General features: G+C 40.1%; 1 non-coding gene across 1 annotated transcript; it reads left to right on the forward strand.

Annotated features, from left to right (window-relative positions):
- The first annotated feature begins 9,377 nt into the window (after nucleotides 1–9,377).
- Nucleotides 9,378–9,483, forward strand: LOC125367363. The gene has a single exon (XR_007214061.1). It is a non-coding gene; the product is annotated as a U6 spliceosomal RNA (small nuclear RNA).
- The last annotated feature ends 5,798 nt before the right edge of the window (nucleotides 9,484–15,281 follow it).

Genomic DNA, 15,281 nt, shown 5'->3' on the forward strand with positions numbered 1-15,281 from the left:
ATCCTTTCCTATATGGTTGACTGTCTTTCTAGTTTAGTGGCTATGTCTTTAGCTGTGCAGAAACTTTTTATTTTGTAGTAGTCCCATTTGTCGAGTCTCTCCCCTAACTGTTGTGCCCCTGGGACTCTGTTCAGGAAGTTCCTACCTGTGCCTATACGTTCTAGTGTCTTTCCTACTCTGTCCTTCAGTAGTTTCAAGGTTTCAGGTCTGATGTTGAGGTCCTTGATCAGACAAGGGAATTATTAAATTGCTGTAACAAATACACTACATATATGATATGAACACAACATTTAGATGTTTATACCTAGTGAAAGGCAAAAAAAAAAGAATTTGAATTTGAAAGAATTTTGCTTTCTTTGTTCACATTGCTATTCTTTGGAAACAATCGTAAGTTCCTTCAAAGACTTTCTAGAATGTTTTCACATTTCATGAACCATTTGTGACTAAGTTGCTCACTTGATTTCTCTCTCCTTCCAGAATACTTTAGTGTTTATTTCCTACAAGCAAAGATAGTCTAATTCCTTAAACTATCTAGTTCAGGAAATGAACATTGATACATTATTACTATCAAATCTTCAGGCCCCATCTAGTTTCTCCAGCTGTTCCCAACTCTTTATATAAAGGAATTTAAAGCAGACTTACATTTACCCATTTGCCAACCGTTGTCCTGTCACTTCAGTCTCCATAAAATCTAGCACAGTCTAGAACAATTTACTTATCCTTGCTTTTTTACAAGTGTGTGTGTGTGTGTGTGTGTGTGTGTGTGTGTGTGTGTGTGTGTGAGATTGGGTGCTGGGTGCTAGTACTGGGGCTTGAACTCACAGTACCTAAGTGCTGTCTCCTAGCTATTTTTGCTCAGGACTGATAGGATACCATTTGACTCCTCTTCTGGCTTTTTTTTTCTGATTAATTGGAGACAAGAGTCTAGTGGCGTTTCCTACCTGGGCTGGCTTCAAATGTTGATTCTAAGATGTTAGCCTCGTGAATATCTTGGATTACAGGTATAAGCTACCAACGTCTGGCAATTTTTTACTCTTGACATCTATGAAGATTATAGGTTAGTTATTTTATGTTTCTCATGATTTCGCTTGTTTTCCATCTTGATGATATTCAGGCTATGTGTCTTTGTCAGGAATATCACAGACTTCATATTACAGCCTGACAGTCAGAACACTGCTAAGATATGACTAGTGGTTTTCACATCAAGCATTTGATTCAAGTGGCATCTGTCTGATTTCTTTACGTAAAAGTGACTCTTCTTGCCAGGCACTGGTGGCTCATGCTTATAATCGTAGCTACTCAGGCATCTGAAATCTGAGGATCCTGGTTCAAAGCCAGCCAGAGCAGGAAAGTCTGCCAGACTCTTTATCTTCAACTAACCATCAAAAGGCCAGAAGTGGAGCTGTGGCTCAAGTGGTAGAGTGCTACTTGAGTAAAAAAGCTCACGGACAGCGTGCACACACCCACGGATAGAGTTATTCTTGTTTTTCTCATGAATGAGGGGGAAGAATTTGAACCTGTGTTAGCCCACTTTGCTTCACAATGTCAGTTTATCCATTATTAATTTATATCAAGAGAAACTCAAATTCCTGCTTTATCCAGTGAGTTATCATCTACTATTATCATTGATTTGGGGTTACAAATCACTGTATATTTGGCTTATGGGAGTTCTGTTGTCCTGTTGTCCTCTCCCCTATATTCCTTACGTACTTTCTTACTTTCAGGAACAATGTTGTAGCTTCATCTTTCCTACTTCAGTCCTGAAATCAGCCATTTCTCCAGAGACTTGGCTTTCAAATGAAACTAGTTGTTATTGTAGCTTTCCTGGTATCTGTCACAGATCCTCTCCATAAATAGAACCAAGGGGAAAATATCTACCTGTCTTCAGACTACATAAACCATCAGAATCTACATATATATTTGTATCTTGTACATATGCATGTATATATATGTGTGTGTATATTGTGTATGATCTGTGATCATTCAAAACTTCATATTCTCTTTTCCTTTCCCCACAAACTGATTATTTCACGTTTTCTTCTCATCTTCTAGAGGGCTTATTTATTGTGTTTATTCCATCACTTGGAATTTCTCTTGGGGTATGTTATTGTCTGAAACTCTTACTGGTTTATTTTTTCAAGTAGTGTCCAATATAATTTATGAAATAATACACCTCCTTCCCAATCTTCAAATAAATTCTAATGCTAGGGAATTCTAACAAATTTCTAAATAGATCTTCAGAGCGGTTTATATGTCTGTTCCTTCTTGTGCCACTGCAGATTAGTTTTTATTATGGTAGTATTTTATTACGTTTGAGGCTCTGCCAGGAGAAATTTCTGATACCTCAAGTCTTACACGTCAGTGGATTAGTATTTTTCTGTTCACAGAGCACGTGAGAATACAGCCAAATTACTGAAGAGATTATTTGGTTGTCAAGGACTTTATGTCCTTGCAGAGACTTTGTTACATGTGTAACTTTTCTCTCCTTACCCTGGGTCCTTGATGGCGGAGGGCCACAGCACACTGGCAAGATCAGACACAGCAGTGGCTCTTATTCACTGGAACATCCTTGGGGATGATATAATTAACTAAAACGGCAAATTTTGTCCTTCCAAAAAAACCCCTCAGATATGTAGTTGTAATGTTACTCAATGTATGTGGGTGGAGCACTGGCGTTTGAATTCATGGCGTTGCACTTGCTAGGGGGTGTTCTGTCACTTGAACCACTCCTCCAGTCTTTTTATGCCCCAGCTATTTTGAGATAGTGTCTCACCTAATGGCCTGACAGTTCAGACCATGCGCCTCTTATTTGTGCTTCTCTCTGGGGGTGACAGGCAAATGCCACCATGCCAGCTTTTTCTGTTGAGATGAGGGTCTAGTAAATTTTTACCTGTATTAGTCTTGAACCATGATCCTCCCAATGTCTGCCTTCAGAGTAGCTAAGGTGGAAAATCTGTATGTACCATGAGCACCTGGTTCAACAACTTTTATTATTTATTTTGGCCAGTCCTTGGGCTGGGCGCTGTCCCTGAGCTTCTTTTGCTCAAGGCTAGCACTCTACCACTTGAGCCACAGTGCCATTTCTGGCTTTTTCCACTTATGTGGTGCTGAGGAATCGAACCCCAGTGCTTTATGTATGCTTGCAAAGCACTCTACTGCTAAGCCACATTCCCAGCCCAACAACTTTTTTTTAACCTTCATTATCTCCTAATCATCAGAGGTCATTTGGGTAGACTAATTTACACTTTGTAGGAAGTGAACCACCATGGATAGTAGAAAGGTGAAGATCTAAGTTAACTTTAGAGCTAAAACATAAAAACAAACACTTAAAACAGACCTTTGGCCAGGCAGACATGGGTGGCTCCTACTTGTAATCCTTGCTTCTCAGGAGGCTGGGTTCTGAAGATTGTGGTTCAAAGCCAACCTAGGCAGGAAAGTCTGTGAGACTCTTACCTCCAACTAGTCACCAAAAAGTTGGAAATAGAGCTGTGGCTCAAGTGGTAGAGCACTAGCCTGGGTCATAAAGCTGAGGGACAGTGCTCAGGGTTTAAGCTCCAGTATTGTAGTGGCAGTGAAAGAAAGAAGGAAAGAAGGAAGGAAGGAAGGAAGGAAGGAAGGAAGGAAGGAAGGAAGGAAGGAAGGAAGGAAGGAAGGAAGGAAAGAAGGAAGGGAGGGAGGGAGGGAGGGAGATCTTCAAATCTCTCTGGTGCAGCCAGGAAAAAGAATTTAATATGGACATGGTAGAAAGAGCATCCTCTTAGCTAGGTCAGTGAGAAGCAGGAGATATGACAATGTTCAGAATAGTAGGGTCCTACAACATGCATTTAAAATATTTTGTATCCTGAGAAATGCTAAAATGCTAAATATTATCAGTTAGTTGCCCTTTGGAAGCATCATGGAATAAAGCTATGCCTTTTGTCTTTGCAAGTGAAAAATAAAGTATTTGATTCTTCCCTTTGCTCAAGATTTGGAGAAAAAAGAAAGGAAGGAAGGAAAGAAAAAGAGAAAGAGGAAAGGAAGCAAGCAAGCAAGAGGTGTTATTTTTGCATAATAAAATCTAGGAGATTTATTTCATGTATCCTAGTCTGGCTACTACCCTGTTCTTTTAATTTTCCTTTTGCTTATTTGTGTTGGAAACAGCCAAAAAGCAATGCTGCACCTTGATTGTTATTGGTACTCTACCGGCAGGGTGGCCCAGCACACCCTTAATTTCTTGCTCCACTGATTTGCAAATGGTAACTGTATAGTTGGAAGTAACACAGCTATAGACTGGGGGTGGAGGGGAAGGCCCCAATCTTTTAAATAGCTGGCAGGCAAGCGTCCAGAATGCCTCCATACCTGAAACAACAGAGTGACAATGGAAACATTGGTGTTGGAAGAGAACAGCTCTCCAAGCCACATGAGAATGCTGGACGATTGGTGCTTCAGTGTTCCATATTGTTTTCAAAGGTGCAACTTTCCCTGTGCACTCCTGCAATGGTGCCATTGCATAGGAGATGCTAAGAGGAGATGCTAAGATACTACTGCACTAAGCATGACTGGACCGAAATGGCCCCAGAGTTCAGGTCATATATAAATTAGGATGAAATCTCCGTAAGTACTATCATAGCCATAATGCATTGTCTTTATTTTCTTTTGTCTCCATCTAAAGAGTAGCTGTGCTGGGTGCTGGTGGCTGATGTCTGTAATCTTTACTACTTAGGAGGCTGAGATCTGAAGGTCACAGTTCAAAGCCAGCCTGGACAGGAAAGTCCATGAGGCTCTTACCTCCAATTCACCACCAAAAAGCCGAAATGGAGCTGTGGTTCAAATGATAGAGTTCTAGACTTAAGCAAAAAAGGTAAAGGACAGTGCCCAGGCCCTGAATTTAAGCCTCAGAATTGGCACATTCACACACACACACACACACACACACACACACACACACACAAAGTAGCCACATGTGCATTGTACTTAGGGCTTACAAAGTATACATACATATCTATGTTTATATATGTATATGTTACACACATATTTACATATGTGCACATACATAATCTCAACATGTGGCAAGGCTTTTTTAACACCAACTTTTGGGAATAGAGCATGATCTCACTGAAGAGTGCCTTTCAGGTCAACTCTATTACTTAGATGAGAGGACAGAAAATGCACTTCCCACCTCGTCCTTCCATTCCAGCACTTGCGAAGCAAAGAGGCAGCCTTTCATCTTCTGGTGTTGATCCTGGGAAAGCTTTCCATAAACTTCAGTGGGCAGTGAGGGAGTTGCTTGATAAGATGGTTTTTTCCAATATTAGATTTCCTCTGCTGTCTGTTTCTATCTCCTAACCTGTTCCTGTAGATCTTCAAATCTCTCTGGTGCAGCCAGGAAAAAGAATTTAATATGGACATGGTAGAAAGAGCATCCTCTTAGCTAGGTCAGTGAGAAGCAGGAGATATGACAATGTTCAGAATAGTAGGGTCCTACAACATGCATTTAAAATATTTTGTATCCTGAGAAATGCTAAAATGCTAAATATTATCAGTTAGTTGCCCTTTGGAAGCATCATGGAATAAAGCTATGCCTTTTGTCTTTGCAAGTGAAAAATAAAGTATTTGATTCTTCCCTTTGCTCAAGATTTGGAGAAAAAGAGTCTGTTTTGTGACATGCAGTCACTACTAGAACCCTGGCCTGGATTTGAATCTTGACAATGGCTGACCTAAAGAAATTACCCTCCCTCAGTCTCCAATGCCTTAGTGCTTACATTACTATTAGTGATTCCTTTCATGGGTCAGAAAGATTGAGCCAGATAGATCAGACATAGAATTAACATCAAAGGATGTCAATTGTTGTTGTTTATTATTAAAAATGAGGATTGGTGGCCACTTTGCTTTGTTTTGCTTTTCAGTAGTGAGTTACGAACTCAGGGCCTTGTGCTTGCCAGTCACTCTACCACTTGAACCATGCCCCAACACAACTGTGGCCTTTGAATGATCCCTGGATCCCTAGGCTCCTGGTGCTGCTGCCTGTGTTGTGTTTGGGAACCAGCCATGACCTCTCCTTTCCCTCCACAGGGTGCTTCAAGACATGGATACAGACCAAAGATCATGCCTGAGCTGTAAGCTTGCTTGCTTTCTGCACACTCGTGTGGAATGTGGCTTTCCAGGACTCATGACAGACACTTGACCTCTCTCGCCATTATTCTTGATTCTTTCCTTTTGTTATATATAGAAGTTAAGTCAGCAGAAGTGTTAGCCCCTGGCTTGGCACGTGGGTTGCTTGATGGTCTGTGAGAGAGAGAGAGAGAGAGAGAGAGAGAGAGAGAGAGAGAGAGAGAGAGAGAGAGAGAGAGAGATCTCCCTGCTTCTCCTTTCATTCTTAGGGGAGCTCTTTGGATGTGTCTAGAAACTTAATACAACAGTATTCTTTTTTTATTATTGTTATTATGTAGGTGATATGCAGAGAGTTTATAGTTACATAAGTCAGGTAATAAGTACATTTCTTGTTTTTAACAATGTCACCCCTTTCCTAGCTTTCTCCCAGTTTTTTCTTCCATCCCCACCTACAAGTGAACAAGAGTATATTAACAAGAGAAAAGCTGAAATGTTTTATACATTTTTTCCCTATACACAGGGATCTTTTGTTTTTAAAAGTGTCTTTAGGAGGTATCATCTAATGAAGCAGAATAGGAATAAGCATCTTAATGAATATTATCCCCTTCAATATTCTCACCTCCTCTTCGACCCACACATTCCTTACTTTTCTTAATTTTGTGGTATATACAATGAATTCTTTTTTTTTTTTTTTTTTTTTTTTTTTTTTTGGCCAGTCCTGGGCCTTGGACTCAGGGCCTGAGCACTGTCCCTGGCTTCTTCCCGCTCAAGGCTAGCACTCTGCCACTTGAGCCACAGCGCCGCTTCTGGCCGTTTTCTGTATATGTGGTGCTGGGGAATCGAACCTAGGGCCTCGTGTATCCGAGGCAGGCACTCTTGCCACTAGGCTATATCCCCAGCCCCTACAATGAATTCTTGACTGCATTCTCTCCCTACTTCTTGCCTTCATTCCTACACTCTTCTTCCCTTGCTCCATGCCTTGGATGATCTTATTTCCAGGTGTTGATTTTGTTACGCTATGACCTCATTTTTCTAAAAAAAGTATACTATTTGAGCTCTCCATAGAGTCCATTATACTTTAGTTAATTCATTTGTAACCACTTGCCTACCACCCAATGGTTTTACTTATGGATTTAAAGGTACGATCTATCTACTACAAATGGCCTACTTCACCTAATACAAAAATTTCCAAGTCTCCATATCCTTACAAATAGTACATCATTCTTCCTAATGGTGAGTCAAATTCCATTGTGTACATACACCATAATTTCTTGATCCATTCATCCATTGAGAGGCATCTGGCCTGACTTGCTATCTTGGCTATGGTGAATGGTGTTGCAATTAACATAGTTGTGCTGGTGGCTTTAGTGTCACTTTGTGTTCTAGTGGATAAATTCTAGTGAATTGCTGGGTCATGCTTGAAAAGAGAACTTTGGACCTATCTCCCTGATGAACACAGATGCTAAACTTCTCAACAAAATATCGTCCAACCGAATCCAAGAACCAATCAAAGAAATCATACACTATAATCAAATGGGATCTTTTATTTTGTTTGAGACAAAATCTCAGTATGTAACTCAGATTGACCTTCAATTCACAATCCATCTGTCTTACTCTTCCAAGTGTTGGGTTGAAAGGCAAACTCCTCCTAGGGATCTTCACAAGAATTTAAAGTTTGAACAAATGACTGAAATATAGCACTTGTATGCTTTTTAAACAAAGAATAACACATTTGTGGATTGATGGGACATGTGCATCTCTGACTCATGGTAGTATTTTCTAGAAATACCTCAGTGAGGGAGGTATAAAAGCTACTGGAAAATAAGGGTTATCTACAATTAGTCTATTCAGGTTCATTGTATTTCCAATTAGCAGTCTCTGGCTGGCCATCAAGGCTATCTTGCAGCCTTGGCATATGAAGAATATCGCTCCCAAAGGAATCTTTTCGGCTCATGCATGTAGGAAAAGACAGCCCAAATGGTCCTTTCTGAAGTTCAAATTCCTCAAGTGATTTCCGTGTGAAACGATTGGTATACAAATTGGTCTTATTTTGAGAAGGCGCGTATCTTAACTCCATCTAGTTTAATGACTGTATCCTTACCCGCCACAATCTCTAAGCAAATGGTACACAAGCATCATGGGTGACTATTGATCTGTTCTGCATGGTATCTCATTGTTCCCCACGCCTGTTTCCCCATTCCCAATGACTCCTGTTCTACAACAAACAGCACCATCTGTCACTTGGAGTTTAAGAAACCTTCCTGTAAGAATATTTTGCCAACTACAAATTCCTGAGATTTTTGAGCCTTGTTTTCTTCTATTTCCAAGATGGAGATGATAAAACATCTATTGGATTGGATAGCAGAGAAAATAATATATTCAAAATGCTTTGGAAGGGTCTGACCCACAGTGAATTCTGAATGTGTGCTTGCTAAAAAGGAAATACAAAATGAGGGTCATCAAAGACAAATTTCTCCCTGACTTGCAATGTGTAGAAGATTGCCTCTCTGGAATTCGGTTTTCTTCAATTCCCTTTTAAATATAAAGATCTGAAATCACTCCCTCAGGACCCTCCTCTCTCTGCTTGAGATTAATAGCTAATTTGATAAACGACACTAATGGCTTGTGTCTGGTGGGAGGGGGGTGTTAATGTGGATACTGTCTCACAACGTTTTTCATCCTACCAGATTCTCAAGAGGGCCAAACAATGATTCTAAAATGAGACGTTTAAGCCCAGAGCAGGTAGGGTGGTGATGAGATGATTTGGGAATCCGTAAGGATTCACGCCCACTGTACTCCTTTCCCTTCATATCTCTCTGCATAGCTTTATAAAAGCCGGCATGAGATGCAGGAGTCCTTGCCTGATGTTCTGAGATTCTGAATGGGTTTAATTTTTTTTTTCCTCATTGTCAATGACAAGTACAGAGGGGTTCCAGTTTCATATGTAAGGCAGTGAGTACATTTCTTATTCAACTTGTTCCCTCCTCCCTCATTCCCCCCCTTCCTCCCCAGTTCCTTCTGCAGCTCGAGGTGAGGGCTCTACCACTTCAAGCCACAGCGCCACTTCTGGTTTTCTGGTGGTTCATTGGAGAGCAGAGTCAAATGAACTTTCCTGTCTGGGCTGGCTTTGAACCACGACCCTCAGATCTCAGCCTCCTGGTGGCTCACGCCTGTAATCCTAGCTATTCAGGAAGCAAAGATCTAAGGATTGTGTTTGGAAGTCAATCGGCAGTAAAGTCCCTGGGAGTCTCTTATCTCCAATAAACAACTCAAAAAAGCAGGAAGTCGTGCTCACTTCAGCAGCACTTATACTAAAATTGCAACGACACAGAGAAGATTAGCATCACCTTGCCCAAGGATGACATGCAAATTCGTAAAGTGTCCCATAGTTTTACAGCTAACACCTAAAATAAAAAAGCAGGTGTGTTGTTTTGTTCTTGTTTTTTTTTTTCCAGTCCTAGGGCTTGGACTCCGGGCCTGAACACTGTCCTTGGCTTCTTTTTAGTCAAGGCTAGCTACTCTACCATGTGAGCCACAGCACCACTTCTGTGGTACTCAGGAATTGAACCCAGGGCTTCATGTATGCAAGGCAAGCACTCTACCACTAGGCCATATTCCCAGGCCTATTATCTAAATTATATATTTATCTAAATTTCTTTTTGTAAGATTTTAGTGTTTTAAACACTTCCTTAAAGACATAGCTTCTATTTTAAGACAGTCTTTAGTTCAATGAAAGACCATTTTGTTCGATTTCCATCTTCAAATTAAATATTTTCTGGACATAAAAAGGTTGCAAAGTGGACTGAAAAATTGAATAAGTCTCTTCTCTTACTTCAGTTAAATTTCAAAAGGTAGCTTTTTCGATGGGAGAGGGAAATAATCAACCATCAATTTTCATAACAACCCATTGATTTAATAATCAATTTTTATCAGTTTCGGAAGGTAACAGTGTCGATCGTTTACATTTTACTATGGTTTTCTTTTAAGTACAAAGTATCATTTTTATGGAAAAACATGTAATAAAAAAGTGTGTCTTGGGGCTGGGGATATAGCCTAGTGGCAAGAGTGCCTGCCTCGGATACACGAGGCCCTAGGTTCGATTCCCCAGCACCACATATACAGAAAACGGCCAGAAGCGGCGCTGTGGCTCAAGTGGCAGAGTGCTAGCCTTGAGCAAAAAGAAGCCAGGGACAGTGCTCAGGCCCTGAGTCCAAGGCCCAGGACTGGCAAAAAAAAAAAAAAAAAAAAAAAAGTGTGTCTTACTAAAATTGACAATGTTGGCTTCTTTCATATCCAATAAACAAACACAATCCAAACTGAAACAAATATGTATCCCAAGGGAAAAGTCCTATTATTAAAGAGTGTCCAAATGTCAAAACCATGCAGAATTTGTCGTTTTGGGAAATGTGCTCCAAAACCCAAATGTCATAAAACCTTCAAGTGACCTTTGTGTTCCCAACAGTAACCAAAAGGCTAGATCTGGCTTTGTTGTCATGGAGACACACTGTGACGGAAAGGCGGCTGATGAGGTTGGGCACCGTGAATGATTGGGAGGCGTGTTGTGATAAATAAGAACGTGTGTTAGTGTAGCTCTCTCTGCAAGAGATTAAGCGAGTGTGCGTGATGTCGATAGCATTGTTAACACCATCTGATTGGGTTGGTGCCTAGAAGTGATAGACAGGCCAGAATTTTGTGCAATATTTTCTGTGGGGATCCTAATAGAAAAAAAAAAGCAGGACATCCATTTAAGGGTAAATGTTAATCACAAGCATAATTTATTTATTATAGTTTTCAACAAATAATTGGTGCTCTAAAGAAAAAAGTCTACCACACAAAGAAGTGATGAAAAATGATCATGGTATTGTCAGCACAAGTTCATCTGTTACTTTACGGATGAATTTTCTCTTACTGATAGGGACTTGCCACACATTCAGATTAATTCAATTTCAGTCAAACACATGTTTGTGTCTTCTCTATGGGAGGCATGGTAGATACAACAGGAATGCAAAGATAAGGAAGAGAGAATGTTTCGTTCTAATTTCTGCTACTACCTACTGGTAATAGAGATTGATTCGAATTCAAGGCCTTAGTGATTCACAGGTATAACATGTTTATATTTGAATATAATCAGAAGGGTAATTCTTCATGGAACAGAAATCTTTCATGATGGGCAAAGAAATCATAAAAAAAATAAATAGAAGGCAAGAGTGCCACTAGAATAGGCAAGGCTTGAAGGAAGAAAGGGTAAGTCATGCGTGTGTCTGTGTAATGACAATCCACCAAAATGGACAGTAGCAATACCTTCCTTCCAGCACAATAATAATCCTAACAAAAACATGGTGCTAATTAAAAAATACATAGTAACATGGGAAAACCAAAGGAGTCTAGTAAGGATGCTAAAGAATGTAAAGAATGAAATTGGTCTGGATCAGAGGCCTGAAGAAATGTAACTTGGGGAGACCACAGATAGGTGAACATGCCATCCAGTAGGAAGGATTTAGGGGGCTACAGCCTGATACAAAGAGTCTGAGGAATGACAGGCAAATGTAATGGCATTTATTTAGTTATTTATGCTGGTCCTGGGGCTTGAATTCAGGGCTTGGACACTGTCCTTGAGTTTTTTAATTCTATTTTTGTTTTTGCTCAAGATTAGGACTGTACCATTTGAGCCATAGCCCCACTTCTGTTTAGGTTTTGTTTGTTTTTTGGGGGGGGAATGGTGGTTAGTTGGAGATAAGAGTCTCTCAGACTGTCCTGCTTTGGCAGCTTTGAACTGTGATCCTCAGGTACCAGCCTCCTGAGTAGCTAGGATTACAGGTGTGAACAACTAGCAAATGGCTTGTTGAATCTTCAAGGCAGCTGAATCTTGAACAAGAACCTAAGACTCTTCCCTCTTCCCACTAAAACATGGATGACAGAGACATTTTCCTACAACCTTGTGCTTTAGGAGAGGGCTGAGCTTGAGGTACAGGGAAAGGTCTCAGAGAAGCTACAACTCTGGGAGAAGCAGCTAGAGTCTTGAGCTCAGAAAATGAGCTACAGCTGGAGGGAGGTAAAAATGGGCAGATGTTCTTGCCTTGCACCTGGAGATTTACTGCAACCTTAGAAAACAGGATACAGGTTAGAAAAATGCATTTGTTAGAAATGTAAAGGATCCAGGAAGAATGACTTCTCAGTAAAATGGGAAAAAAATAGAATAACTGTTGACCCATCAATCTAGCAATAGACAAACCCAAGAAACAACCAAGGACAGGAGGGATAAACTGGAAGAGAGCTAGGGAAAAGGTGACATCCAAAAAGAAATGTACTCGTTTCCTGACTTAAGAAACTATAACCACTCAGTACGCCTTTACAATAACAATTTAAAATCTTAATAATCAAAAAGAAAAAGGAACAACCAGAAGAGATGGACAAAGAAAACATGCAAATATGACATTGATAAGACTAAGCCAATCATTAATGGCAACAGTATTGATTAGGTTTCCTTAATAAAACACAGGCATGTGATTAGAATGTAGTTATTGATTGTTTTCAAAAGATGGACCTGCAGACATGACCAAAAAGATATAGTCGAAAAGGCTGGATAAAAAGCTGAGGGACAATGCCCAGGATGAGAGAGAGAGAGAGAGAGAGAGAGAGAGACAGAGACAGAGACAGAGACAGAGACAGAGACAGAGACAGAGAGACAGAGAGAGATTGTTCAAGATTGTGGACATACTCTTCCTTACTTCCAATTTTCTCTGGATAGTCAGGAAGGATTGGTCACTCAGGCAGCAAATAGCAGCTCCCTTGTTTGCCTGTTGACTCAGAAGCATGAAGATGCTAAAGTGGCAGGTGACAATCTGAACTTTCAGTTCAATAGAATCACTGCTGTGTCTTCTGATGGAAATGTTCTTTGCTCTCACTCAAGTGCCTCTAGTTGAGCAGAGTATAATGTGGGAGCAGGAAGCAAAGCTCTTCCAGTGTGTCATGATTGATCATTGAAACCGTGTCCCTTCCTTTCCACCTCTGCGTTCCTAGAACTGGAAATGAGAGTATGAAAGAAATGACATCATATTTGGGCACTCAGGCAGAAATGACACAGTCTTGTACCCTTGTCAATGATTGCTCCTTAGCTGGCATTGTTGCTGAGTGTTTAAAAGGCTATTCTACAGCTTTAGAAAAGCAGCTGTTGGGAGATGATGGGAAATAGAAAAAGCAGTGAATTCCATCACCTGTGCCTTTGCTTCACAAATTCCTTGTTGGGAGGGAGTTCTTCCAGCAGAAGCAGATGGATTGATCTTGCAAAGCAGCTGAAGGGAAGGAGTTAAACAATGCTTATAGAAAGGACAGATGTGGTCAGAGACAACTCCCACAGCAATGAGAATGGGTGACAACTGCTACGGTGAACATGGATGAACTTCCTAGACATAATGTGGAACAGAAAGGTCCAACATGAGTGGCTTCCTTCATGATTCCATTTTGTGAAGTTCAAAAGACAGGGAACTTTCACTGAGCCTCCTTTTCTGACTTCGACACTGAATGCAATGGGATGCAAAAGTCGCCCTAGCAAGAGGTGCAAGATGTATACTTTTGCACTCATTCATTCATTCAGCCAGTCATTTCCTCATTCGTCCATCTGTACTCTGTTCAACTAACACTTTGGGGAAAATTGTTCCTGGTGTTGGAACACTAATGATGGACATGAAATATCTCCTGTCCTTGAAGGGTTTACGGTTTAAGGAAGAAAGCAAGAGTAAATAATTGTAAGCTAAAGAGACAGTTGCTCCGTGAATGTTAGTAGTGAATCCAGTAGCAATAATAATAATAAATCAGTTGTATGTGTAGTTATTCTACTTCAATAGTATGCTAGCTTAGAATTCTTGGGAAGAAAGGCCTATGAAATAAGGTGATACTGTAAATCCATTATGTTATCAGAAATTTCCAGTAAGAACTCTTTGGTAATGGAGGCAAGAGTGTTTCAACTCTTGGGATGCAGTTTATTTTCATGCCATATCTACTCATTTCCCAAGGTCAAAAGCACAAAAGAATAAGACATCTAGAGAAGGAATGAAAATGGAGGAGGAGAAAGAGCACTCAGCATGAGGGTCAGCAAATTCATTATTAGAATTCAGCTGAGCTATGTTTCTGGCCTCTTGATGAAATTAAGGATAGCAAGCTTGAAAAAAATAGAGTGGATTCACCCTCTGAAACAGCTTCATTTAATCTTCCCTATTCAAAATGATACAAATGAACAAAGAAAGGCTCAAAATTTAGCTATAAAAATTAACTAACTGTATTTGAAGTGCACAAAATTATATCTTACAGCAAAACTCCAGAGAGCATGCAGTGATTGGTCTATTTTAATCAATTTTGACCACTATCCCTGGATCAAACAGCATGTCCTAATCAGACAGTTATGGAAATTAATCGTTTGACTAGAGAACTTGTCCCTTGTAAAACACTGTGATGAAAAGCATTCTTCTCTCAGAATGATTTGGAGACCTAGGATAGCGTAATGTATTGCTTATTGAAAAGACAGATTCAAAAGATAAGCCTTAGGGCTGGGGATGTAGCTCAGTTTTAGAGGCCTGAGCATGAGGCTCTGGGAGGTTCTCAGCACCAAAACAGACAAACAAACAACACCCATTTTAGATTATGTCATAGCAACAAAGGAGCATCAGTGCATTACCATAGCCTAATGTTTCATTTCCTATTCTTCTGGAATTAGGTAGGTTATAAGGTAGAGTTGGGACAACAATGAAGGCTTATGTGTTCTGCTAAAGTGTTCTCTCTGGACCCATTCCTTACCAGGATCTTACGCAGGGCCAGTGGCCAAAAGTTTTGATTCTTCACTAGGTTTAACATCAAATCCAGATCAGCTCCACCACTCTTGCGCATCTTATTATTAGTAACGGCTTTGGTTTATTAATGTTAATTAGAAGTGCCATTTCAAGTCTCTGAGATCAGAAATGCAATTTAAAGAAATTAACTCAGGGGAATGTGATCGCTTGGATCAAAATCCAGATTAATTTGACTCCTATATTCTTTCATTGATCTCATAGTCTGTCTCCTCCCTTTCAAAAAGAGAGAAGGTAAAACGATTAAATGAAAGATTTTTTGGAGGTTACTACAGGCACTTCAACACTGCACTCAATTTTTTCCAGTTTCCATTACCAACGATACAAACAACCAATAAAAGTAGCTTATAA

This window comes from Perognathus longimembris, chromosome 18 (genome assembly GCF_023159225.1).
Source record: "Perognathus longimembris pacificus isolate PPM17 chromosome 18, ASM2315922v1, whole genome shotgun sequence".
NCBI lineage: Eukaryota > Metazoa > Chordata > Mammalia > Rodentia > Heteromyidae > Perognathus > Perognathus longimembris.